Genomic DNA, 25,727 nt, shown 5'->3' with positions numbered 1-25,727 from the left:
CTCAGCTCTTCAGCTCAAGGCAAGTGCTTTACCACTTGAGCCACAGCACCAATTCCGGTTTTCTGAGTGGTTTATTGGAGATAAGAGTCTCACAGACTTTCCTCCCCGGGCTGGCTTTGAACCGTGATCCTCAGATCTCAGCCTCCTGAGTAGCTAGGATGACAGGCGTGAGCCACCAGCGCCCAGCTAGATAAATGTATTGGATATGCTTACCTGTTTATACATTTCCAGATTTTTCTATCCTGGTATGCAAAAGAGAGTAATGCTATAGAAAGCCCAGATAGATAAGGGAAGATGAGTCTCATGTTTTTGCACTTGACTCCTGCTCCAGCCTTTGCTTGCTTAGAACTTTTGTGTAAGCACCTTGCTGACCACGAGCCTGCCTGAATAGCCAGGCAGCCTTCCCTCATTTTTATTCCTGGCAGGATGCTTTCTCAGATAACTAACTGAAGCCTTTCTCTTCTGCCATGTCTACCAAGGGCTTCTCAACCTAAAATACCTCTCCCTCGTTCCCTCTCCCTCCTTCCCTCCCTCCCTCCCTCCTTAACCTTCTCTCTCTATATATATACACCCCTACCCACCCCCACACCCCCACATACATAATCTTCGCTCTTATTCAACCCTAATAAGCTTGTCCTTCTACTTGGAAATGAATCTAATAAAGGCATGCATAGTCAGGTATAAATTCCAGGACACAGCCTGCTGCATTTTCTCCTCGGAGCTAAATGCCATTTAGTGAGAATGATTTAATTAATGCAACAGAAGTAATATGTCAGTCTGGTGAGGGACCGTCTTGGGGGATTATCTTCCTGAAATCCATCGCATGCACAGCTGGAGTGGACACAGGCTGAGTCCGTCTGGATCCTCTCTCTCTCTCTCTCTTTCTCTCTCTCTTGTTCCTGCCCCAGTGGCTGGACCCTCACTGGAGGTGTCCTGGCTGTACCTCTCAGTGGGAAACCACCCACGCCCCAGGACACCCTTCCCCTTGGGGTATCAGAGGCCCAAATGGACACAGATCCAGACCAGCGTGGGTCGACGCCCTTCCCCACTTCCCTCAAACTATGGAAACCCTTAAGGGCCACCTGGTATTAGGCCAGCCTTGGATCCTGGGGTAGAGTCAGCTGAAGACTCAGGTACAACCACACTCTGTGCTCCTCTACCTAGCCTTCCTCCAGGTGTCTCTGGACATCCTCTGAGTGTAAAGTAGAAGAGCTAACTGCGGTGGAGCAGATGACTGCTTCCAACAGCCGTGTGGCAGACGGCGTTCAGGGAGGGCCAAAAGAGATTGGGGGGCCGCGGGGGCCGCAGCAATGACGGTACGGTAATGATGGGTCTTAGCATCCCCCAGGAACGCCCGCACCTCCGTCAGACAAGCTCTCGTTCTATTTCACCTCCAACCTGCTCATTTCAGAATCCATCCTTCCTTTTCGATACGTGCCCTCCACGCCGCCGCAGGTACAAAAACACTCCAGAACCACCGTGATCCGATCATTTCCCTATAAATGGAGATCTTAATTATCACATTCACCCCTCTCCTTTCTCCCTGAAAGCTTTTTAGAGGTTGTGCATCACTGACATTCCCTTCCACGGGATTTGCATTTGAAAGGCTGTTGTTCAAATTCGAATTCACATTTGACACCGTGTTTTCTCTCACGGAACATGACTGGTGTGTCTCCAAATCAAGTTTCCGACGCCATCCATGCCTGAAACCTCTCTGATCACTTTCTGATGGTTTTGCATATATATATATATATATACATACATACATATATATATATATATATACATACATACATATATATATATACATACATACATATATATATACATACATACATATATATATATGTGTATATATATATATATATTTTTTTTTTTAATGAGGATCTTCTAAGTGGACTCTGTGTGTATGGTGGATTTTTTTTTAAAGCCCAATCAGGAGATGCTCAGCCCCGTTTTGATATTTGAACTTCATGCGTTGTTTCCCTGGTGGGTAGTTGTGATCAGTAACACAGGCAAGATGGTATCCCTGGGCTTCTAGGGGTTTCTGGTGACCCGAAATGAGCAAGAACCTGAGAAGGATCAGCCAGGCTGAGGGGTAGTCAGGATTCATTCCTGTCTCTGGTTCTTTCCTCTTCAAGTCAGTATGCGATCACTACACAGTTTATTCTGTACACCAACCTATAGCAATCAATCCTCCGTGAAAAATAACAAACCAAACCAAACCAAAACCAAAAACTAAGGTTACATTTCCTCAAAGCTCAGGCAGGAGAGAAGGCTCTGTTTAATTGCAACAGAATATACAGAGTTGCTCCTGGCAAAGCTGATGATCTAAGGGGAGATTGTAATGTTAGATATTGATAAAAGAGTTGTCCCCCGTTCCCCCCAAACACACACACACGCATACTCCTTTGGCAGTAACTGCCCAGCCAAGAGATAAAAGGCAGCCGGAATTAGTGACTATTTGTTTTGCACATTGTTCTCATTTGAGGAAACCTTTTATTCACCGTCGTAAAAGAGTATTCACCCCTACTAGAGAAACACTCAGAAATCACATGCAAATACAGGCAACAAAGCACATCTTAGCACGGTACATTGTCAGCCTATCAGGGCTCATTTTATAGGTTTTGTCAGTTTCTGAAAGGCGATGGAGGATAATTGGCCTGAGATGTAAAGCTACCTTCGGCTGTTGCAGGGAACAAAGACAGACAGCGTTCACCCACAAGGCCAGATTTTGTGGAACATACCCTTCCTTTTTAATAATGAGCTCGTACACGGCGCTGCTCCTGGGCTGGGGAACTTGCGTGGCTTCTCCTCCCTCCCTCCTCCCCACCCCCCACCAACTGCGATGTCCTACAAGGAATTGAAACCGATGCCATGTGTCAGGCTCGAAGAACAAGGAGAGCAAGCATGACTGCTCCAACCCCCCGGCCTGTGCACACGAGAGATGCAAATCCTTCCAGCACCTGAGACCTCGGGGTGGAGTCCCAGAAACAGGCCACAGTGTTGCCCTTTTAGAAGGCTATTCCTTCTATAAGTAACACCTACGCGTGACGAATTTCTGCTCTGTCTGATCTCTGCCCAAGGGCGGTATAGCAGACTTAGATGGTTGGGGTTTGGTTTGTTCTCCGAGGAGCCTCATTCCATAGAGGGCTACCTCAGTTTACATTCCCAGGTGGTAGAGACACTCACTCACACATCGCAGGTACTTGTCTTTCTGGTCCTCTCCATATCATAAATGCCTTCAAGTCCACATAGTGTTCTTTTCTCCTCCACTTCCCCGTTTCCCTCCGACCTTCAGAATCGGCCATGGTCCCCAGCATGCATTTACTAGGAAATGTTTTTGTCACATACTGCATGAGTTTCCACGTGGCCCAAAGCATTTTAGACCTCTTTCCGTTTTCCCCTGGCCCTCCTCCGGTCCCCTCATGACACCCCATCATTGTCCCCGGGATTTTTTCCTAAGGCCCCAGCGTGCCCTTTCCCATTGTGCATTTCCACAGAGAAGGACAAAGTCAAAGCAACATCGCTGTGCGTCAGAGAGGGCAGGGACAGTGGCAAGGAGAGGAGGCTGGTGACAGAGTCGCCACCGCAGGGCTCCGCGTCTTCTCCAAAGGCTCCTGGCAAAGGGCGTGCGCAAACAAGAAGAGCAGATGGCGGGAGGCATTCGCCTTGTGCCATGCTCATGTTTGTGTTTCGCCTGCCTCCCTGTCATTTCCAGCCCTTGAGGCTCTTCATAAGAGGGAGAGTGTGTGTGTGTCTGTCTGTCTGTCTGTGTGTGTGTGTGTCTGTGTGTCTGTGTGTGTGTGTGTGTGATCTTGATGTAGCCCACGTGTGATGTGACCCTGGGTAGTGCTGGCCACAGTGGATCATCCACGATTTCTCCCGCGGCCTCTGTGGTGCTGGTCGCTGAACGCACGTCCGGTCCAGTGGGTTTCCCCTCTGGACATGAGCCCCACGCCGAGTTCTTTGTCAGCGCAGATGCTGAGTGAGAGCAGGAAGTCTTTCTAATATGCAAAGTGGATTCCCGTCAATGATCAGTCATGACGGTGGTCACTCTGTTCAGAACACGAGGAGAGATCCTTGATCTGTTACCTGATGACACGTAGATTAGAAACACACCCAGGGGACGGGACAGTAGGAGAGAGAAAGAAAGAATCGTCCACAGTCACTCAGCAATACTCCAGAATCAAACCGACTTATTAAAGCCCAGGATGCTGGGCAACACCCTGGCAGAGCCCCTGGTTCTGGGGAAGCGACAGTTTTCGCCGCAGTAATATGCAGATGACAGAGTTTGTTGTTCTTGGCTCTGAGCCAAGAGTAGAGCTTCGAATTTGACAATCGCAGGCAGACAAACAAATCCAACAAGTAACTATTGGTAAAGCATTTAACAATGCTAGTGTATCGGGGTTTTTGTTTTTTTTTTTTCTTTTCTGTGTGCTCTTTTCTGTGATAAAATCTGAACGTGTATGTTTAAACTCGAGTAAATTGTTTTCAAAGAAATAGCATTTAAAAACACAACCAAAAAACCATGACTTCATAAACGAATACCTCCATGACCAGAATGTTTTACATTAGAACGATCTATTATTATCATTATCTCAGAAGTCAGGTAGGTTGATTGGACAGTATATTTTTATCTATAATTTGCATATGCAAATATCACAAATATATAAATACTACCAATATGCAAATGTTGATAGATATGCAAATGTCGATAAAAATAGTTTAAGCATACACATTGTGTAGATTTGTCAGGAATTGTGAGGGTCTCAGACTTTACTTCTAAGCTAGCAAAGGAGTTTTCTGTATGGATGGAAGTGGCGACAGGAAACTTCTGATCCATATGAAGTGACTTCTCTGCCCACCATGCTGCAGGGAATGTATCAAGGTGACCCCCTCGGCACAACATAGATCTGTACCCGTCCAAGACACACCGACTTTAGGAAACGCTAATCTGTTGAAGGAATTGCTAGCTCACCAATCTGGGAGGCATTATCGTATTATTTAAAAAAGAACTTTGCCCTTTGCCCAAGAGAGAAAACTGTCCCTCTCTCTTCCAAGGTTGTTCAATTACACAAAGAATCTTGAAACATCAGTCCAGGACCAAAAAAATAAATAAATATCATTACAAGACACATGCAAATAGCTTTGCAACATGATCACTCACTTTTATTGACTGATTATTGATGGATGGATGGATTGATGATTGTGGCACTGGGTATCAAACCAAATATTTCACTCGTGAGCAGCAAGTGCTCTATTACTAAACCTAACTCTAAGCCCTTTCAGTCACCCTCAAATAATCATACCAAAATGATTTTCAACTTTAAATAAGACATTTTAAGCAACACCTTAAAAGACGTAATGAAGACACGTTTGTTTTACAATTTGAATCAAGATTTTCACATGAAAAATTAATATTATTGAAGCGTCAAAGTTGAGAAATCACTTTCTGACATCTTTAAAGAATGTGATCTCCTTTTTTTCCTAATACAATAAGCAATCATTCTTCTGACAGACAATAAAGAAAACTATGATTAGGTATGTATTTTAGCAAGCCTCTGATGAAATATTTAATTTCTGGGAAAGCTAAAAGTTGCTTCTTATAGAAAAATGTTAAGGTCTCAGACTCTGAGGACTTGTCATTGGAGAAATACATTCCATTCATTAGCATGACTGAACTCATATGGTCTACATGTATAGCAAATAACAGTAATTTTAACATGGATTTTTGCCTCGAAGAAAATCCAGCAGTTTGGAAACATGGCTCAATTGGTAGAGCACCAGCCAATGACCCAAAGTGACGGGTAACAAGTTTTGAGTCCTGGCTATTAACCAAAACAAACAAACAAACAAAAAAAACAAAGGAAGAAGATTCAGAAACTTGCATCTCTGTGTTATGTAGGTCATACAAGGAGTTGGGAAAGAAGCAACATGTAAGAAGATATTAACAACTCTCCAGAATCTCACAGCTCAAAAGGCATAGGACGAGAATCCACATTAACCAGGGAGGTGCTCATGATCTCCACGCGCACCAACAACCGAAGTTAAGTTCCCCCATGAAAAAGAACTCCTCATAACTGTATAGCAGCCTGGTGCCAGTCTCCTCTGGCTCTGTCTCAGTCTATCTCAGTTTCTTAGCATAGGATGGTCTTAATGATGTCTTGCATCCAGTAGCATTGCTGGAGAAAGTAAGGATGGGAAATACTTGCTGTTAGACTAGATGAAGCTAGCATCTTCCATGGAGAATAATACTCCATCTTACGGCCCTACATCCTCCTCCTTCTCCATTCGTTAGAGGGTGGTGTTATAAACAAACACTGCTCTATGCACATGAGTGGCATGTTTTCATGCTATTTGAGTTCACTTGTGTATCTTCTCCAAGGAGTGGAATCATTGGGCCCTGTTGTTAAGTTTAAACTTCTCATGAACTATTGGAGTCTTTTCCTAATATATTGAAAAACATCCATTTCTCCACCTTCTCACCAACACACTCTGTATTCTCTGACTTGAGGAAGCTGTAGATTCTGGAATGTGTGAAGTTTCACCTTGAGGTGGTTTGGGTTTACGTCTCCTAGTAGTAATGAGGCTAGATAAATTTCTGCTCTGTTTCTCTGCCCACTTACAATGGAGGTTCTTTATATTGTTAAAGTAATAATCATTATACATACTGCCATCAAGTCTCTTATGAGATATGATTTGAAAATATTTTCTCTTCTGTACGTTGCCTTCCGTCTCTTTATAGGATGCTTTGAAGCACAGAAGATTTTAACTTCAATGAAGTAAAATTTGTATCTTTTTTTTTTGGTATTCTTTTGTTCCTTTGGTTCAGTATCTTATCAAAGAGGACTTTGCCTGGTCCAAAATTAAACTCTTATAGTTTTTGTTTCTAAGGAAACTTTAATATTTACATTCAGGACTCGGATGCAGTTTGATAACTTTTTATTTAGAGTATGAACCAAGTATCCACTTAATGAATATTTGCATGTAAATATCTAGTTCTAAAACCAGTTGTTTTCATGGAAATAGCTTTCCCTACTATCTTTTTTTTTCATTTTTCCCCTTTCTTCTTTTCTTGTTCCTTTTTTTTTTGCAAGAATGAATTTACCATAAAAGTGAGGGTTTATTTTCTGGATTACCAATTCTAGCCCATTGATCTGGATATCGGATCGAATGCCAATGCAATCTGGCTCTGATTCTTGTGACTTTGTACCAAATTAAAGGTTGGGAAGGTGGGAATTCTCCAACCTGGTTATTTTAAAATAATTTAGGCTGTTCTAGGTCCCTTGTACGTCTTATTACCATCCTTTGAATACCAGCCTTACCCTTTAAATGTGGATAACTATCCCCTAATGAAGAATCGGTATGGGACTTACTCTCATTAAATGATGTATTTACATAAGCGGGTATGAAGCCAGCACCATGCTGGGTAATCACTTATTCACTAATATTCTTTTTTTTAATAAAAAATCAATAACAAAATGTAAGTTGTTTCACTCAAAATAGGTAGCCGGTTTGCTTATCATCGCTAGAGTTCATGACAGATGGTGATACACTTCATAAGAATCCCTTTCCTCTACACAGAGCCCCTCAATTACAATAGATTGATGGATTTCCTGGTGGGCGCAGCCTGCCAGCACACCTCGGCTCTGCTCATTGGCTTCATTCTGGGTTAGCGTCTTTTCTTCTGACCAGGGGAATTAGTGAAATGGATTGAGTGCTTGCTGAGCGGCAGCTCAATAGCCGTTAGGGCCTTTGTATGTTTTCCATAAAGACCGCTTTCCCTCGTAAGCCAGCCAATAGTGCTTTCCACACTAATAGTTTCTGTTCATGGCTTAAATGACCCCCATGTAAATGTTGGCTGTGGATACAATGCTCATCCAAACAACATTGCTTTGGAACCAATCTTCCAACAGGGTAACAGAGAAAGTCAATTTTCTGTTCAGGCTCCCGGAGTCTCTTGCTCACCTCTTGAGAGACTGCCATTCCATGTATTTTGCATTATTTAAAAATCCTTCTATTTCAGAAAAAAAAAAAACAACAACCAAGAACGCTATTTCAAAAGCTAACATGGAACTCACGAGAACAAAGAAGTGGATGCAAAGAGCAGTTTTCCAGATCCAGGAATGACAAGACAGTGTGCATCTAGGAGAGATGCGTAAATGTGGGGAATACCAGTTATTTTAGCCGGAGATTCAATCAAGAGTTTGTTTTCCAAGCAGGGAATTGGTGGCCGAGGCCTGTAACCCCTCGCTACTCCGGAGGCTGGGATCTGCGCTTCGGTGGTTTGAAGCTAGCCAGAGGAGAGATATCTGTGCAAGTCTCATTCCAGTCAGTCCTCCAAATAACAAACTGAAGGGATGGTCCCAGGGTTTGAGGGCCAAAAGTTGAGTGAGAGCAACTAGGCCTGATACAGGCACAGGAAATGAGAAGAAGAGAAAAGAGAAGAGGAGAGGAGAGAAGAGGAAAGAAAAGAAAATGAAAGAATGCGTTTCCAGAGATATGAAAAGTCCAAAGAGCAAGAATTGCTGAGAAGAGCGTTTTCAGATTCAGCCAAGTCTGACATCAGGTAGCGGATCCTGAGCCCTCCCACTAAATGGCTGTCTGTGATCCTAACACTTTCACGAGTGGAAAAACCCTACGGCCACCTGATCTCAACATGCTGTCCCAACACCCCACCATTACACACCAAACAACACAATGTGTGTGACTGTATGTGTGTGTGGGTGTGTGTCTGTCTGTCCGTCTCCTGTCTCCAAACACATTTCAGAAGGGAAAGAAGAGACATTCGCCCTGCTCTCCAACCTTGAGGTGACAGAGTCTCGTACTTGGAAACATTCTTTGTCGAGAGTGAAATCCTTTTGGTCTTTTATGTAGCCTCAGGTTGCAAGCGCCTGTGATGGAAAATGGATTGGACGGAGAAGGATACAGAAAGGAAGAAAATCTTCTTTGGTTATTGCAAACCGCATTTAGTCAGGGGAAGAGCATGGCTACAAGTCTGTCATGAGTCAATTATCACTACATCGTCTTCATTTCTGTCTCTTCTTCTTGGGCGAGGCGGTCCAGGTGGCTCCACTTCAGCCAACCAAACTGGAGCACCAAGGATAGTTGGTCCTGGATACTACTCCCTAGTGTGTGTAGACTCGCCCATTTCACTCCTGGATGCTAGACACCCAGATGATAGGTTTCAAAGGGATAATTAATTATGGAAGAAGTAAGGCAGTATTTAAAAAAATACAAGTGCCACCTGATGACATTTATTTCCTTGGAATTCTGATCCATAGTTTCTCGGTGTTCTCCCAAAGTTGCTGGTATCCCTGCTGAAATATCCTTCTTGTAGAACGAGTTGCTGAGAAAAGGTCCTTGAACCAGCTCCCTGGGGATACCTTCCAGAACCTTCTGGAGGGGGGTGGTGGCTGGAGAGTGGGTTTGGGGGAACGGTTTCTTCCACTTGAGTTCATCTGTCCCAGTAATGTCTTAAGTAAAGAACCTGACTCTTCTCTAGAGGAGCACTGAGAAGGGAGTCTTGGCCTCTGTGAGAGACACGATGCAGATGTGAGGGTGCACCTCTCCAGGGATCTCTGAACCCCATCACGTCACCAGGAATCCCAAGAGCAGCGGCCTTGTTCCGAAGGCAAAGCCTGGGTCACCGGCCATGTCAGCTTGCGTTCCTTGTGGCTACTGCACGGTAGACGTTTTCTCTTTTTATTTTTCAAATTTTCTTGTTTCTCCGATTGATTTGTTCAGATGTGCGGGTCTGCGTGGCTTCTTGTTTTTTGTTTTTGTTTTTTTTCCCCATGGTAGGAAAGTTCACATTAATCAGGAAATGCCTTGAAGGTGTGGTTTGACCCCTTACGGTTTCAACTCCAGTCTTAAAGCCTTGAATTGGTTGTAACTGGTGAAGTTTTTCAGGTTTTTTTTTTTTCTTTCCTCTTCTTTTTATTCTCATGACTTATATATGGGTTTTTTTTTTTGTAATTCTGTGGGGCTCCTTTAAGTTGTTTTTTTTTTGAATGTTTATTATTTGGGAATTTATTAAAAATACCTTACCGGTTTCAAAGAGCTTATTTCTTAGCAGCTCCTGAGATAGGTAGGCAGGAATTAAAGGAACCTATGCAAAACATTAAAAGAGACACATTCCAGTTGAACTTATTAATTCCCTTAGTTGTCACAGGAAAGAAGAAGAAAAATCTGTCAAATTATTTTTGACATTTGATACAGCTTATTTTTATAATTAGTGCTGCTCTATTCTGGATATTGAGTTAGGTCCATTTCTGCGTATTCTATTCTCACACAGAGTGAGTGATTACCAGCAGAAAGAAGAATTATAATTGGAGAGAAAACTTTTTTTTTTAATAAAAAAGGGTGAATTAATTATTGGGTACTATAATTAATCAGAGTTATTCCTCTCAAGGTTAGCACTTTAAAATGTATCCTACAGGATACATTTTAAAGGATATAAAAGAGCACACTTAGTTAAAACCTTTCCTAATGATCATCATGCACCGTCTCACAGAGGCCTATACATGAAATGCCTGTGTTGTTAGCTTGGTTCCACCATTGAGTGGTCACCCCGCAGAGCAGAGCGCCGGGTCACGGGGGCCGGTGTGTTCCCACTTGCTTCTGGACACTTCCGAGTGTCACCAGCGTCAATCCCACCATGCCAATTGCTGGGGGCACCTCTGGCCACCTGGCCCAAGCGCTCACCACCACACTTTCCCTCCATGTACAGCACAGGATTCAGAAGGGACTCAGCACAGGAACGTTGCCTGGGTTGTTTTCAATGAACATATATGTTATACGTGAGGATCTCTTACACAACGTCTACATCAAAGGGTGGGCTATTGCAGGCTGACCTGTAAAAGGTCAGCAAACTGATACAAGAAATCTAACCCATACCCAGGGCCCAAACCCACCCAGCCACGTGTCCTGTGTCATCTGGATTCTTTTATTTTTTGAGCTCAGGTCTTCCTAGACATACCACACACACACGCACGCACGCACACACACACGTGGGTCCTGTGAGTGCTGGGATTACAGGCATGCACTACCACCTTCATTCCCTGACATCTAGTCCTTCTCAACATCTTTTCAGGCTAGTCTGAACAATAGCTAACATGATACAACCTCACGTCCTTAACTTCAGCATGGAACTTGAAGAGGTAATCCATATTTTGGTCACAATGAAACTCATCTATGGGGAAAAAAATACTTTGGGTTAGCACAGTTATAGCTGCAATTATACCTAAACATAATAATCCCCAAATATCAACACATATATGCCAAGCCTTCAAAAGTAAATCAGAATATATATATATATATATATATGATAGATACCTTTCCAGTCCTGTATTTGTATTAGCAATGTCTTGAGTGGTGTTATCTTACAACTGATGACAGATATATATGTACAGAGATAGAAATATAAATATAGATATATAAGCTACATACACATATAAATACCTATATATGCACACACATACAGTTTTCCTTAAAGATATACTTGTTTATAATACCATGTCACTGCAGAATTCAAGGGTATGTATAACATGGACTTTAAAGATGCAGTTCATATATATATATATATATATATATATATATTCATATGCATGTATGTATATAGATGAATATGCATACATAAATTCAGAAGTGTCTAAGTTATCTTGTAGTGGCAAACACCTCCAAAAAATAAAACAGCAGTGACGCGTTTTCCCCATCATTCTGCCCAGTTGCGGAAGATGCAGAGAGAAGTTGGTGGCTGTGCACTCTCGACCTTTGAGAACCGGGGGGTTCCTTGTCACCCTAGGGTTCCAGAAGGGAGAGAGAAGGAGAGAGCGCATGTGTTTGGAAGGTTTGTGGCCTCCGTCAACCAGCAATCAGCCAGTACCTCCCTCCCCCTGGCTGCCTCGCGGCCTTCCAGAAGTATTCTCTCTTCCATCAGACATCCGCAAGAGGGTAAGGGCTAGAAATGGTCTGGCACCATCTGTAATGCATGCCTGCTGGAGTCATTCAGTGGAGGTCAGGTACCTGGACCGCAGCCAGCAGAGCCTCTCTTCCCAACCACCCCCCCTTCCAAAAACAAAGGAAGTCAAAGATGCTCGCTTCATCCCATTCAGAAACTTTCCAGATTCTTTTCTTTCTTTTTTTTTCTCTTTTCTCCTTCTCAGTGACTGTGAAGAATAAGATAGAATAGAGACAAGTTTAAAACCTACTTGGACATCTTTACCACCTGTTTTCTCATCATACAATAGAGTTGCATGTCGTCGCGCCGTTCTGGGTGTGTGTAATCTGGAATTCAAAAGATGTGGCACCTATAGTTAAGAAAAGAAAAAAATCTAAATTATCCCCCTGTGGCAAACTCCACAATGGTAGCAGGCACTTTCTTTACAGTAAAACTTTATAAAATATAGAAGGATACTTTTTTAAAGTCTCATTCATGGAGCACTTGTAAAACTAGATGCTTTTGCCATGTGATACTTGCCTGTCTGGAGGCTTGGAGAAAAATTATGTGTATTTTTTTACTGCTACAGGGTATTTGTAGAAGACCCCAAAAATCATTGGGGCTCTAATGAGGTATTACAAGTCTGCCAGACAACTCTACCCTCAATTTCTTCCTTCAGAGCTACTGGATTTCCATTGTACCTATAGGCAAGTTGCAATAATTTTACATCGTGTTTGACAGTTCAGTGACATGATTGCTTAACAAATAGTATATTATATTTTTGAAATGCTCATAAGATATAGAAAAATATAGTAGATTGAGATTTTTAATTCATATTTTGTCACTCATAATGTTATCTACCTATCCTTGACTGCGTATTGGGTGATTGTGTTTAAACAATATAGTACAATCCATAAACCATATAGTACAATCAGTAGTTCTCAGGTTCATATGTGAATCTTTTTCTGATAATACCATAATCATTTGTCTTTTTACTTAGCATTTGTATTTTGGTGTCAGTCCAGCTCTGAATGAAAACCAGAAACCACATTAGATATTTCTAAAAGGGAGTCCATATAAAGAGTTGATCCAATGACCCAAAAATTCAGAAGTGGAGCTGTGGCTCAAGTGGAATGCCAGCCTTGAGCAATAAAGCTCAGGGACAGTGTCCAGGCCCTGAGTTTAAGCCCCAGGACTAGTACCAAAGAAGAAGGAAGGAAGGAAAGAAGGAAGGAAGGAAGGAAGAAAATAGAAAAGATAATGTTCAACCATCAAAATCAAGACCTTATTAGAATCCTGTACCAGTTATGTCTGTGTATGTCCTTCATTTAATAAAACGTTAGAATAATTTAAAAAACAAATGATTGTATCTAGAGGTGAGCAGATGTCATAATGATTAATAATTGATGATCTCCTGGTAACATCTCAAAAAAAAACCAAAAAACCAACACATTTTTTCCACCTGACATCTCAATCAAAGAAAACACTCAACTCTATCATGTTCCTTAGAAATAATAAATGCCTGAAATCTTATGAGAAGAAAAACACACAGCTAACAAGCAGTGTGCAAACTTTGGAAAAGCAACTGAATAGAAAACAAAACATTTGGAGCTAGCTTGTGTAATCACTGCAGAATCTTTCCCAAACTCCTTTATTTGTGTGATTTTGGATTGATTTCTGAAGTTCAGCTATGGCTGACACCCACGTACATGAAAAATACTAGCACACGGGTAAACAATGAGAGCCACGTACCGTCCATCCAAGAGTTTGCCTACCTTAAAACCTCCTGGGCTTTTGAGCACCTCAAGTAAGATACTTCCTGAACTTCTGAAGTTTCATCTGATCATGTGGAAAGAGACTGCATTTGTCCAGAGCTTCATTACTTAATTAATAATTAATGCCTCTACATCCAATTGCCAACTGTCCATTGGTAGGAACTTTATCCTCAGCCATGTTTGGTGATTGTGGAGCTACTTGCAGATTTTGGATCATTTTACCCGTCGATCATTTCTTAAGACCTGGCTTTCTCATAAAAGATCAATTTATGGCATGTGTTCATTTTGTAAATGTCTAAGCTTAAACAAATCTGTGTTTAGAAAACTTAACTTGTCGGCTCCTGATACTACTGAAGTTAGAGATTGCTTAATACATGTTCCAGAAGAAAATACCTCTGGCCAAAATAGTCTTGATATGATTATCTGGAAGTAATCATGTATCCAGAATACCATCAATGAAAACTTTTATAGCTCTGGCACTGATAACTCACACCTCCAATGCTAGGTAGGCAGGAGGCTGAGATCTCTGGATAGAATGCAGAGCCAACCAGGTCACACAAGTCTGAGAGACTCTTATCTCCAATGAAGCTGCAAAAGGCTAGAATTGAAAGGCCTGGCCCAAGCAATAGAGCACCAGCCACGATTCAGAGTCTCAGAGTTTTAGTCTCAGTGTCAGCCAAAACATCAAGACCAAAACCAAACCAAAGGCTAAGATACATGCAGTGGGGTGGAAAACTCGTCCCTATTTACCCTTTGTTTAGAATGTAAAAGTTCCTCCCAGTCTCCCAGCACTGAAGCTTCTCACTTCATCTCTCTTCACGTGAAGACCCCCTTTTCACGAACCATCTCAAACGCTTTACCCACAAGGTCTCTGTTTAACCTTCCACCTTAAGTCCTTTCTTCTTATGGTGTTCAGTGTTGAGGCATTTTATTTCATATAGGTTCCATATCCATTCCCTATCTGTGTTTCTACCTCTATATTTCTGACATTTATGTGTCTATCTATCTATCTAATTATCTTCCTTCCTTCCTTCCTTTTTTCCTTCCTTCCTTTCTTCCTTCCTTCCTTCCTTCCTTCCTTCCTTCCTTTCCTTTCCTTTCCTTTCTTTTCATCTAGATACCTGTCTTACCTGTTTAACTAGCTACCTAGCTATTTGTGCAACATCAATTATCTATCCAATATCAATTTGCATCGTCTGTCTATATCTATCACCTCTCCATAGGTGGCCTCCTCTTTCATCCAGTGTTTTACTATTTGCCTTCTGCTCTGAGCACAAATCAGTGGACAACAAACAGAAACATTTGCCCTTTGCAGCTTGCATTCCAGTGGTAAACGATAAGAATGAATACATTGACTACATAAAGGATTTGTCCATAAGGTTCCAGGTTATCTCTAAGAGAATAAATAAATAAATGAACAAATGGCTGGTGGTTAAAGCTTGTGATTTGAAAATCCATAGTTTGCTGTTCCTGCTTGCCTTGGCTTGTCGTTTATATGATGATTTCCTCATGCAAAGCAGAGCTTCTTCAACATGGTGGACATCTCTGACCATATGATCCTTGAGCCTTTGCTTTGGTGGGGGTACTTTTTGCTTTTCCTTTTCCTTTTTTTCTTGCCTGCCCAGATATTTGGGAAACAGGCCTCCCCCTCTACCTCTAAAGGCCCAAATGACCCCCGCCTCTCTCTCCCTGCGGTGGCAGCTGATGCGGACGTAATGGAATGCGCCCCCAGAGGGCGCAGTGGCCCCTGGATAGGAGCCCTGTGTCCTTGCAAGCCAGGTGTGTGGAATTGCTTTCCAGCCCAGGAGCTAACCAAGAGCCCCCCTCAGACTCGCTCCTCCCCGGCAGGGAAACCTTGGTGACCTTCTCCATTACATCCGGCCAAGGAAGAATGAACAAACAAAAACTCTTTTTCCAGATCTATTCCCCTGGGTTGGAGGTAGAATGCCTCCACGCTGAGAGACAACGGTTTCATGGGAACCGTTCCTTGGGGAAATTTCCTTGCATTCTCCAACTGGTCTCGTTCCTTTATTCTCTCAGAGCTACATCATTTTACTCAGCGTGGAGCTGGAAAACAGATGAGTTGATTGAAATTTAAGTCCAAACGTTAAACATATAGACAAGCAGGGTAAAAAATAATTGCTTAGTTATTTTTTCCCCTCTATCTCCTACATGAATACAACGCTATTGATGATGGCTTTAACGATCGAATATGATCTTTTAAACTTTATTGATGCTGTTATAGTTGGTAGAATTCCTTTGAGCCAAAGAGATTTGACATCAAGAGGCTGTTTAGTTTTTCTAAGCTCCGAGAGTGTTAACTACTAACTATCCATACCCTGAAAGGAAAAGATATATCATACAATAAAGATTTGCAGAGAAGAGCAGCAACACGAATTCTGCCAATCGTAGGGAATTTGAATGGGCCAGAGGTCGAAAATCCACAGGACTTCTTGAAAGTCTCACTCACGATGGCCACGAATGGATGGTTTTCTCTACCCCCTCACTAGTAAAGAAGCAAGAAGCCATCAAGAGGCCGAAGGAGGCCTGGAGAACATGGGAAGGAACGGGACTGAAGAAAAGGGAAGAGCTGTGGAAGGAAGCCGCCCCACAAACCCCAGGAAACCCTGAGGACATTTTCAGGAATAAAGGAGAGCACACAGGACAGAAATCGTCACTTAAGTACGTTCAGCAACATCTCCAAATAAAATCAGCATCCATTACGTAATTAATTAAGGGAGACGTTGATCCTGGGTATCATGGTTCACTGGTGGGGCCTTGATTAGAGTATAAACCAACTGGAAATAAAACAGAAATGACATGAAATAAAAGCAAAAATGAAGCATTCCACGCCCTCACCCTGCCTACACACAGGCATGTGTGATTGTGTGGCGTAGACGAACGTCAGGTTCCACAGGCATTCCTTGCTCCTGTGAAAGAGAATTCTCTAGAGCAGCAACCATAGAAATGAAGGCTTTGGTGGGAAAGAGATCCTAGCCAAGGGGGAAAGTGGCCATGCCACTGTTGTAAGGAAAGGTGTGCAGGTTCAGTAGAAGCCCGACTTCCAGAGTCGAGAGGGAAGGCTTGTCTACTGGGTGGACTGCTTCCAGCTCTTGGGACTGCACAGTTGAGTAGAGAGAGAAGGGGAAGGGAAAGGAGGGTGGGGGGAGCAGAGCATCAGAGGAGAAGCTAGAGGATGGGCGCAGCAGGTAAAGAGAGCAAGGGGGCAGAGAGGGGAACTCCAAGGGGAGACAGGCTGGGGACAGGCGAGATGAGGGGCCGAGCAAGGGAATGGGGGTAGAAGAGAGAGGGAGGGACACCGTGTATAGAACCATTTGATATTGTTATCTGGCCCTGGGGCTTGAACTCAGAACCTGAGCGCTGCTGTCCCTGAGTCTCTTTGTGCTCAAGGCTGGCATTCTACCACTTGAGCCACAGCACCATTTCTGGCTTTTTCTGAATAGTTTAGTAGAGATGAGAGTCTCATGGACTTTCCTGCCTGGGCTGGCTTTGAACCCCGATCCTCAGATCTCAGCCTCCTGAGTAGCTAGGATGATGGGTGACGTGAGTCACCAGCATCCGGCTTTGGTTTTTTTTTTTAATATAAAATACTGGGAAGCATTTGTTCCAGATTTGGGGATACACACTGAGGTGTATGTGGAGATGGGACCCGAGCGTGAGCAGGATGTGCGTTCGAGTATGTTGCGTAGGCGGTGTAACACATGGCCTGTGGGAAATTGTATGGTGTAGTTCTAGTATGGTCTGACTTTAGACTTCAGCAACTCCTTCCAGCCGGCTGGAGATTTCCACCCTTGGGGTATCATGGCAGTTCTCTAAACGGTTTGTTTCTGAAGCACTTTGCATGATTTGGATTTAAGAATGTTCGCCTTGTATCTCAGAAATTGTGGCATTTGTCTCTAAGTGCATCCAAGAACTGAGCAGGAAATTATTGCAGGGTAGCTAGATCCCTGGGCTCAGCTGACACGACATTTTCTCATTATTTATTCTCACTTCTGTTATTAGGATGAATTTTATTTCTGTGTCAATGTCAAGTTCATTCTTTTTTATATATATTTTTTATTATTATTATCTTTAAGTGGTTGTAGAAAGAAGTTCCGTTTCTACAAAACAGGCTATGAATACAAGGTGTCTGACAGCATTGTCACCCTATCTTGGTTGACTTCTACAGCTAAATGCTTAGAATCTTTTAGCACAAAGTTCAGGAAGAACAGATGCCTCTTTGTGGGTCTTCGTGTGTGATTCGCCATGAGGAAAAAGGCATTGGTTCAGGGCATGTTTTGAACACAGGATTGTGGTCAGGAAGATGTATCATGCTGATACTCCGGTCCTGAACAGCATGCTCATTGCTGGACGTCCAGCCTCAAACCATCAAAGAGGAACGAACATTTGAGTAGGAAAAGCAGTCTTTAAGCCAAATGTAAATACTCTGAGAAGATTAAAAAAAATAAAAACCCAATAACAACAGAAAGGAAAGTAGCTAGATGCAGAGAGAACAGATCCTACTTCAAGTGACTCATGTAATCTTTTAGGATTTAATCTCTGTGTCTGCAAAACACGCATTAATAATGCAAACTCTGTCTGTTTCTTCGGCTCATAATTATAAACCTTAAATGAGATTATAGCTGGAGAAGAGCTCGCAAGGAAGTTGTTGTATTAGAATTACTGTCGTTGGCAGTAAGGGGTGCCTAGTCGGAAGATCTCCCAATTAGGAAAGATTGTTTATATGTTGAAGAGGAGCAAAGGAGCTCTTCAATGGAGAGTTTGTTTGGGTCATTTTCCTATTACACACACATACTCGCAATGATTGCTGTTTTGTTTTCTAGGGCAAAAAAGATTGCTTAAAAAGGTTGGATACATACGCATATATTAGCTCTATCTATATTAGCTATGTTTCCTTATATACATATAATAACTATGATGGAAATACACATGAATGAGATACTGAGATTCAACACATTTCTTGGCCATAGCAAAGCCATTTGTCCTTTGGAGAGCAGGAAAGCTATTGCTTTCCCTAGACTTGGCACAAGGAAAACCTGAGTCTGTGTGAACGCAGACAGGATGCTTGCTCTCCCTGAGTAACTGAGCCGCGATGTGCCGGGCACCAGCAGCCTCTGTGAATCCAGCCCTTCCCCTGTGGAAATAAGAATGACCACTGGTTTGGGGGGGGTCACTTTGGGTGGTATTGTGGGTGATCTGGGACGCTCAGGAAAATGGCGGCCTTGTACATTGCTGTGTACTATCACCTCGGTGAGCTTAAGGAGATATTCCCAAGGGACAAGAGCGCAAAGCTTCATGGGAGGTGAGCAGGTCACACGCTGACCTGTGACCTCTGCTCTGTGTTAGGAAACCAGGAGCGGAAGCTAGAGTTTGATCAGTGGTACAGAGTTACAATAATGGATAGAGACCAAGGTTTTTGGTTTTCTGGCCACTAGTAAAGTCAGGTAGGTAGGAGTGGATTTGAACAACCACAAATTAGAGTCCATGTCTTTCTCTCTCCAGTCACACTGCTGGCAAGTTGACATTCACATACAGCTGGTGCTGGCCAGGTCTGATGACCCATGTTTGCCAACCCAGCTGAGTTCACGAGACTCACAGTGCAAGACCAGGTGGTGTTATCTTGAGACCCTCTTCTCCGCCAGTAGCTAGGTGCAGTGGCACATGCCTGTAATCCCCTTTATGTGGCTGGCTTAGCTCAGGAAGATCTCAGTTCTAGTTGGCTTGACTCTTCAACCGGGCCTGGTGGTACGTGCCTGTCATCACAGCTAGAGCAGAAAGAAAACACAAGAACACGGCCAGGCAGGGAACAGACCCAGGCCAGACGCAAGTCCCGGGTCTCAGATGAAAGCCGTGACCGGCTGGAGGTATGGCTCAGTGGTAGGACACACGCTTGTGTTTCAAGCAGGAGAGCCTGAGTTCCAACCCCAGTCACGACCAAGACAAGCAAAAATGGTGCTCTTGTCTTCACCAAACTCTGCCCCCATTGGCACAGGAGCTCTTCGAGCCCAGTACTGTCATGCAAGACAAAAATGACCGACTTCCAGAGTGGTAGAAAAACGGGCCACACAGGCCACAGTTGGTGACCTCCTCCTGCGGAGCCTGGGGGAGGGATGGGGTGGAATTATTTCTCCAAGCTGCCTCCTTCCTCCTCGAATCACAAAGCGGCTGCCATGGCTGAATACCGAAGGCATCCCCCCTTGTGTCCCTCATCATGGAACCTTCTGCACAGTGACAGCCAGGCGGACAGCAGGGTTGCTTATTTGTCTACAAACTGGTTTTTCTTAATTACTCCTTATTTTCTTCAGGACTCCTTTTCCTCCGGTTCTCTTCCTGCATGTGAGTATTGTACTTGGAACTAATTTTCATCTATTATACACTAGTATTAGTTTGATTAATTAATGAATAATACATGCGGGAGACTAATTTGTTTACTCCTCCTGGATGCGTTAAAACTCACCATGCACACGTGGGATTAGCTGTGCAAAGCATCGCCTGAGAATGATGGACTGGTTGTCCTTGTTGGAAACGAAAGGAATCTGACAAACAAAAGCTCCATCCTTCCCTCTGACCAGGAAAGAGAATGAAAGGATTTCTAATGCCACGCGCATCAACGTGTCGACTTCCTTCCGTGGTATTTTAGAGTTGCATGATTTACTTTCAAAGATTGATCGCAGAGAAAGTCAATTAAAGCCGCATGCTAATATTTTCCTCTATAGGTGAATAGAGCCAAGATTTGCATCCTGGCTTGTCTTCTGCGTGCCCGTGCATATTTTAAGTTTAGCATCCTGCCGTCCGTGAGCACACAATCGCCCCTCATCCAGGAATAAAGCAGATTTGAATCAACAGGACGGCTGAGGAGTGCGACTTAGCCGGCCAGCATTGTTGAAGACAAAAAAGAAGAAAATGTTTCTTTTCTTCCTTTTGCAATGCTGGGAATGGAACCCAGGTCCTCCGTCAAGAGGGATAATGGCTGGACCCCGGAGCTTTACTCTTATCCGAGAAACCATTTTTTGGTGTGATTTTGTATGTGCATGAACATGTATGAGTGTGTGTGTGTGTACATGTGTGTCCATTCTAGAGGATTAAACCCAGGGCCTAGGCACGGTCCTTGTTTTGGTTTGTCTTGGCTAGCTCTCTACCATTTGAACCACAGCTTTTTAGTGGTTAGTTGGAGGTAAGAGTCTCATAGACTTTTCTGCCCAGACTGGCTTTGAACTGTGGTCCTCGGATCTCAGCTTCCTCAGTGGCTAGGATTACAGGTGTGAGCCATGGCTCCCGTCTTGGGTGTGATACTTTTATTTGGTCTTCTGCTTTTCAGCACTAGTTTATGTACCCTAGGAAGAGGAGACGATGAACCTAGTAAATCTAATCCTTCTCCGTTTCAGCTTGCAATGCCCTGCTTCTCACGGAGCTTTAGGGTGTTCCGACGTTAGAACCTTCTAGACGTTTGTAGTTGGACATCCATAAGTCTTTCCACTCAGTGCCTTTTCTAAAGTGTTGCCTTTTTTCAAAGAGTTGAGGTCCAACAACCAGTGGGCATTTGCTCTGCAGACTTAGTGCCTGATGTTTGCTTTAGAAAGAACAGGTCTCATCATTGGAACTCGCTGTGTCTTAGGTGTCCTCCAAGGCTCTGTGTGCTCATACTTTCCCTGTCACCAGACTCTGTCCCGGGAAGCTCTAGAAACAGATCTTCCTTCGCAAGGATGCAGAAGTAGCAAGTTCTCATTGGCTGTAGCCCCTGGGTCATCTCCAAGAGTTGCCATGGTATGGTTGACACAGAACTATTATCCTTGCTTAGCTTCGGGTACTGATACTTTTGTTGTTGTTGTTGTTGTTCGAAAAACGGAGAGTAAATAGTTTGTCATAAATTTTTCCCTTGGACAAGGTTATTGGATCTTCTTCAGTGGAGATATTTCCTTCTGGAAGACAGGCACCCGGCTGTCCTGTGGGTTTCCTGACAATCAAATCTGTAGGCTTGGGGTGCAAGCTGCTGACCTCCCCAGACACACTGGCCTTGGGCGAAATTGAGAAGGAGGCAAAGTTCCTGCGTTGCGTTTGCCATTTCACCAGAAGACCCTCGGGCGATCCCCAGCCGCCCAGTGTTATTCCAATCCTCTCTTACAAGGCAATCACTCCAACTTTCCCTGGGAAAGAAGAGGGCCTGGCCCTCTTCCCACAGGGTCTCCTGGGTGCTAGGAACTGGGTATTGAAATTAAAATCATTTCAGTCACTTTAGAAGCGATTAGCGTGGACTCCACTCCCGCCCCCAACACACACACACACACATACACACACACACACACACACACACACTCACACACTCTCTGTCTCTCTGTCTCGTCTCTGTCTCTGTCTCTGTCTGTCTGTCTGTCTCTCTCTCTCTGTCTTTCCCGTGCCTTTGCCGTTCATTTCCATGTGTTATGGAAATCTGGGGAGGGACCATCCCCAGAGCCAGCGCCCGAGCTACCATGACAGGCCAGCCAGGCACGCATTTTGGGGGATTTTCTCTGTTTCTAAGAACCATTTCATAAAGAAGCAGCTCCAGCCAGGAGCCGAGGCTATTCCTCATGGTAGGAGCCTTCCCGGGCTGCGAAGGTTAACAAGTATTAGAGCTGACTTTCAAACTAATTGGCTGGTGAGCCTCCTTGGCTCTGGAAGCCGGGGACCAGCAAAGGGGCGGGAGTGGCCTCAGAAGAGAAAATACGACAACAACAATCACGTCAAATAAGGAAAGCATCTGATCGCAGGCAAGGCCGGAAGGAAAATGGAAAGGGGAAGAAGTAGAGGGTAGGGTAAATGACAACCACATTTGCTTGGGAGAAGCTGTTTTTGCAAGAAAGAAAGAAGGAAGGAAGGAAGGAAGGAAGGAAGGAAGGAAGGAAGGAAGGAAGGAAGGAAGGAAGGAAGGAAGGAAGGAAGGGAGGAAGAAGAGTGGCCAGATTGGTTTTGTTGTTCTAATAATTGTTCCGTGAGGATTGTTTCCAACAAGCCATCGATGAAAAACCAAGTTGTGGAAATGTAGAGCTCTCCTGCTGGAAGAGCTCAGATGAACTGCGCCGAAGCAAGGCTTTTAGAAGTGACATGTCCTCAAAATCATAATAAAAACCTACTTGTAATATATTTTACATTGTATATAAGATGTGTTTATATTATTTATAAATAACATATATACCTTATATAAGATATAATTATATTATAAATATAGAGAGATATATAATTTATAGAGATTTATATCTTACATGTTATATAACATTTATAGTATATATTACATCTTATATAATAATATATACCTTATATATTATAAATATGTATGGATATCTATCTTACCTACTATGAATATATAACAAAATACACAATATATATTACGTAAAATAAATAGATATATAACCATGGACAATCAATCTGTTATTCCATAATAAATGGATTATTCAGTCATCAAAAATCATGATCCATAATCAATTTGTTATTAAAAGAAGTCGTACAAGGACTATGAGAACCCCTAAAAGCTGGGAGCATAAGGATTCATTCACCTTCAAACCAGGTGACTCTAGCACTCCATCTTACCGTGGTGAGAAGCACAAAATGGCAAGGAGATGTGGTGAATCCCGAGCGGCAGGCTCCGTCATCTGGGTGGGGATGCTTTGGGCTGAGCCAAGCTGGTCCTCTCACCCGTAAGACTGAAGGTCAGACTAGAGGAGGACCGCCCTCCCGCCCCAGCTCTGGTGTAACAGCCGCCGTCCACCTGTGCAGCTCTGGTGAACACGGCCGTTACGTGAAGAGCAACGTACCTCCCAGGCCACAGAAATCAAGGCACGCAGCTTCCAAAGCAAAGCAAAAGGATGAGAACGGGGTCCCTTGGATTTGAGGGGTTTGGGTTTTTTAACGTGACAGAGGTAAAAGACTTGCGGTTGGATTTCCTTTGGAGATGGGTCTACCATGACCCCTTGAGTGGCGGGTGGCTGAGAGCTGTAGAAAATACCTCTTTGCTTTACGTGCAGACACTAAGATCAAAATACTCCTTACTATTCCAACTTGACGTACAACATCAGGAAGTATCAGTGTACCATCCATATCATTATATGCGACAGATGTGTAGATATGACTTAGATGTGACATCTGTCCTTATATATCATCATATCACATACATGTCACAAGTATGTATCATATATATTATAGTATATTATAATTATTATTAATAATATCTTATACATTAATTATATTGTAGTAATATTACATAGATACATTAGGAGAGTTGCTTCAGAATCTAAGCACTGGAAATAGGGTTAATTGTGTTTTCTCCCCATTCATGCCCAAATCAAAAATGAACTTTTTCTCCAATGACAGTCTTGTTTTAATTAAAAATCGGTGAAGATGAGTTGCTGCTCTGTGTGTCGGTCCTGAATGTGATAGCTGCTGTCCCAGGTAGCAAAGGATACACAGGCAGCTAGACGGTTGGACGGGAGCCACAGAGAAGATAGCCATGGAGCAGACAGACACTGTCAGCAAAGCATTGCTGACCCAAAGCCGGCCAGGCCCCGCTTTGAGTCCCCGAGATGGGGACTCTGTGGCCTTCAGAGTGGCCCTGGACTTGTCTAACACCTTGAATTCGGTCTTCTAGCCTCTAGAAATGTAAGACAATTTCTGTTATTTTAATTCACTCAATTTGTGGTAATTTGTTACAGCAGCCCTGGGAGGCTAATATAGAAATAATTTCCCCTCTTTCCTGCATTTCACAGTCGAGACATGAGAAAGAGAGCAAAATAGCCGAACTAGCTTAAAAGGGACTTAGAAGTACTTAGAATCCTAGTTCTTGTGACTTCCTGATTCTCAACCATTTATTAAGGACATCTAACTCTCTTGAGAAATGATGAAGTTCCTTTTTCTAAGGGGGAAAAAAACCCACCCACATTCTCTTTAATGTATTGAAGTATTTCTTATATTCAAATAATGGCTCTAATTGCCATGCACTTATAATTTTAAGAGACTTTCTGGTCATTTTTTTTGTCCTTTATGTATATACGATTAGAGCTAGTGAAGAAAAAAACTTTAAACTATTTGTTCCCATTGAAATCCCTCCCCTAGCCTTCCTCTGTCAGCCCTAATACTCTTGATATTTTGTCATTGGGCATTTTTCACAAGGACAACTTCACAAGAGAAGGAATGGTCTTAAAAGACCCAGTGCTTCAAATCTTAAAAGATAACTCTGCTTACGAATTCTGTTTGATGACAAAGAGATGCTTAGAACATTATCCTTAGTAATCTCATTCTGAGGAGTCGAGGTTGGGTGTTACTGCCTTTGCAAATTAGGAATAAATTGTTTTTCTGTTTTTTTTTTTTACTTGCTCCACAGTTTAGTTAAGGGACAGGACAATACATCTTTTAAGTAGTAAATGATAAATGTAAAAACAAAAGACGTTGTTAGGGTAATTGGGTTTTGCTAAGCTGCAAGTGTGTGTGTGTGTGTGTGTGTGTGTGAACAGTCATTTAGTAGTTGTCCTTCAGAAAGTTTCAGGAATGTGTTTCTGGGAAACAGTAACATGTTTTGGGGGTGGTCAGATCTTATGGTAGGTAACTGTCTGGAAACTCTCATGACAGCAGCTAGAAAAACACAGCAGGAGGCTGATTGCACGTTTTATATTTCCATAATCAGACTTAAGAGACAACTCCACCATATCCCACATAACAGCGATATCACTTCGGTGGGTTTTGGTGCCTGTGAAATGTACCGACGACATCATCTTGGCATTGGTCACCTTCCTCTTCGCATTCTCTGAAGAGCCTACCAAACGAATTAATGAGTGACAAAAGTCCCACAGACTTTCTTGCTAATGAGTGACAAAAGTCCCACAGACTTTCTTGCCCAGTCTTAGCTTCCAACGGTGATCCTCAGATCTCAGCCTCCTGAGTAGCTAGGATGACAGGCGTGAGCCACCAGCCTCCCGGCTCTGGAATCTTCTGTTCTGTCACGTTCACTAACACAGATCCCA

Source organism: Dipodomys ordii, unplaced genomic scaffold, assembly GCF_000151885.1.
Source record: "Dipodomys ordii isolate 6190 unplaced genomic scaffold, Dord_2.0 Scaffold112, whole genome shotgun sequence".
Classification (NCBI taxonomy): Eukaryota; Metazoa; Chordata; class Mammalia; order Rodentia; family Heteromyidae; genus Dipodomys; species Dipodomys ordii.
This window is presented reverse-complemented; position numbering follows the sequence as displayed.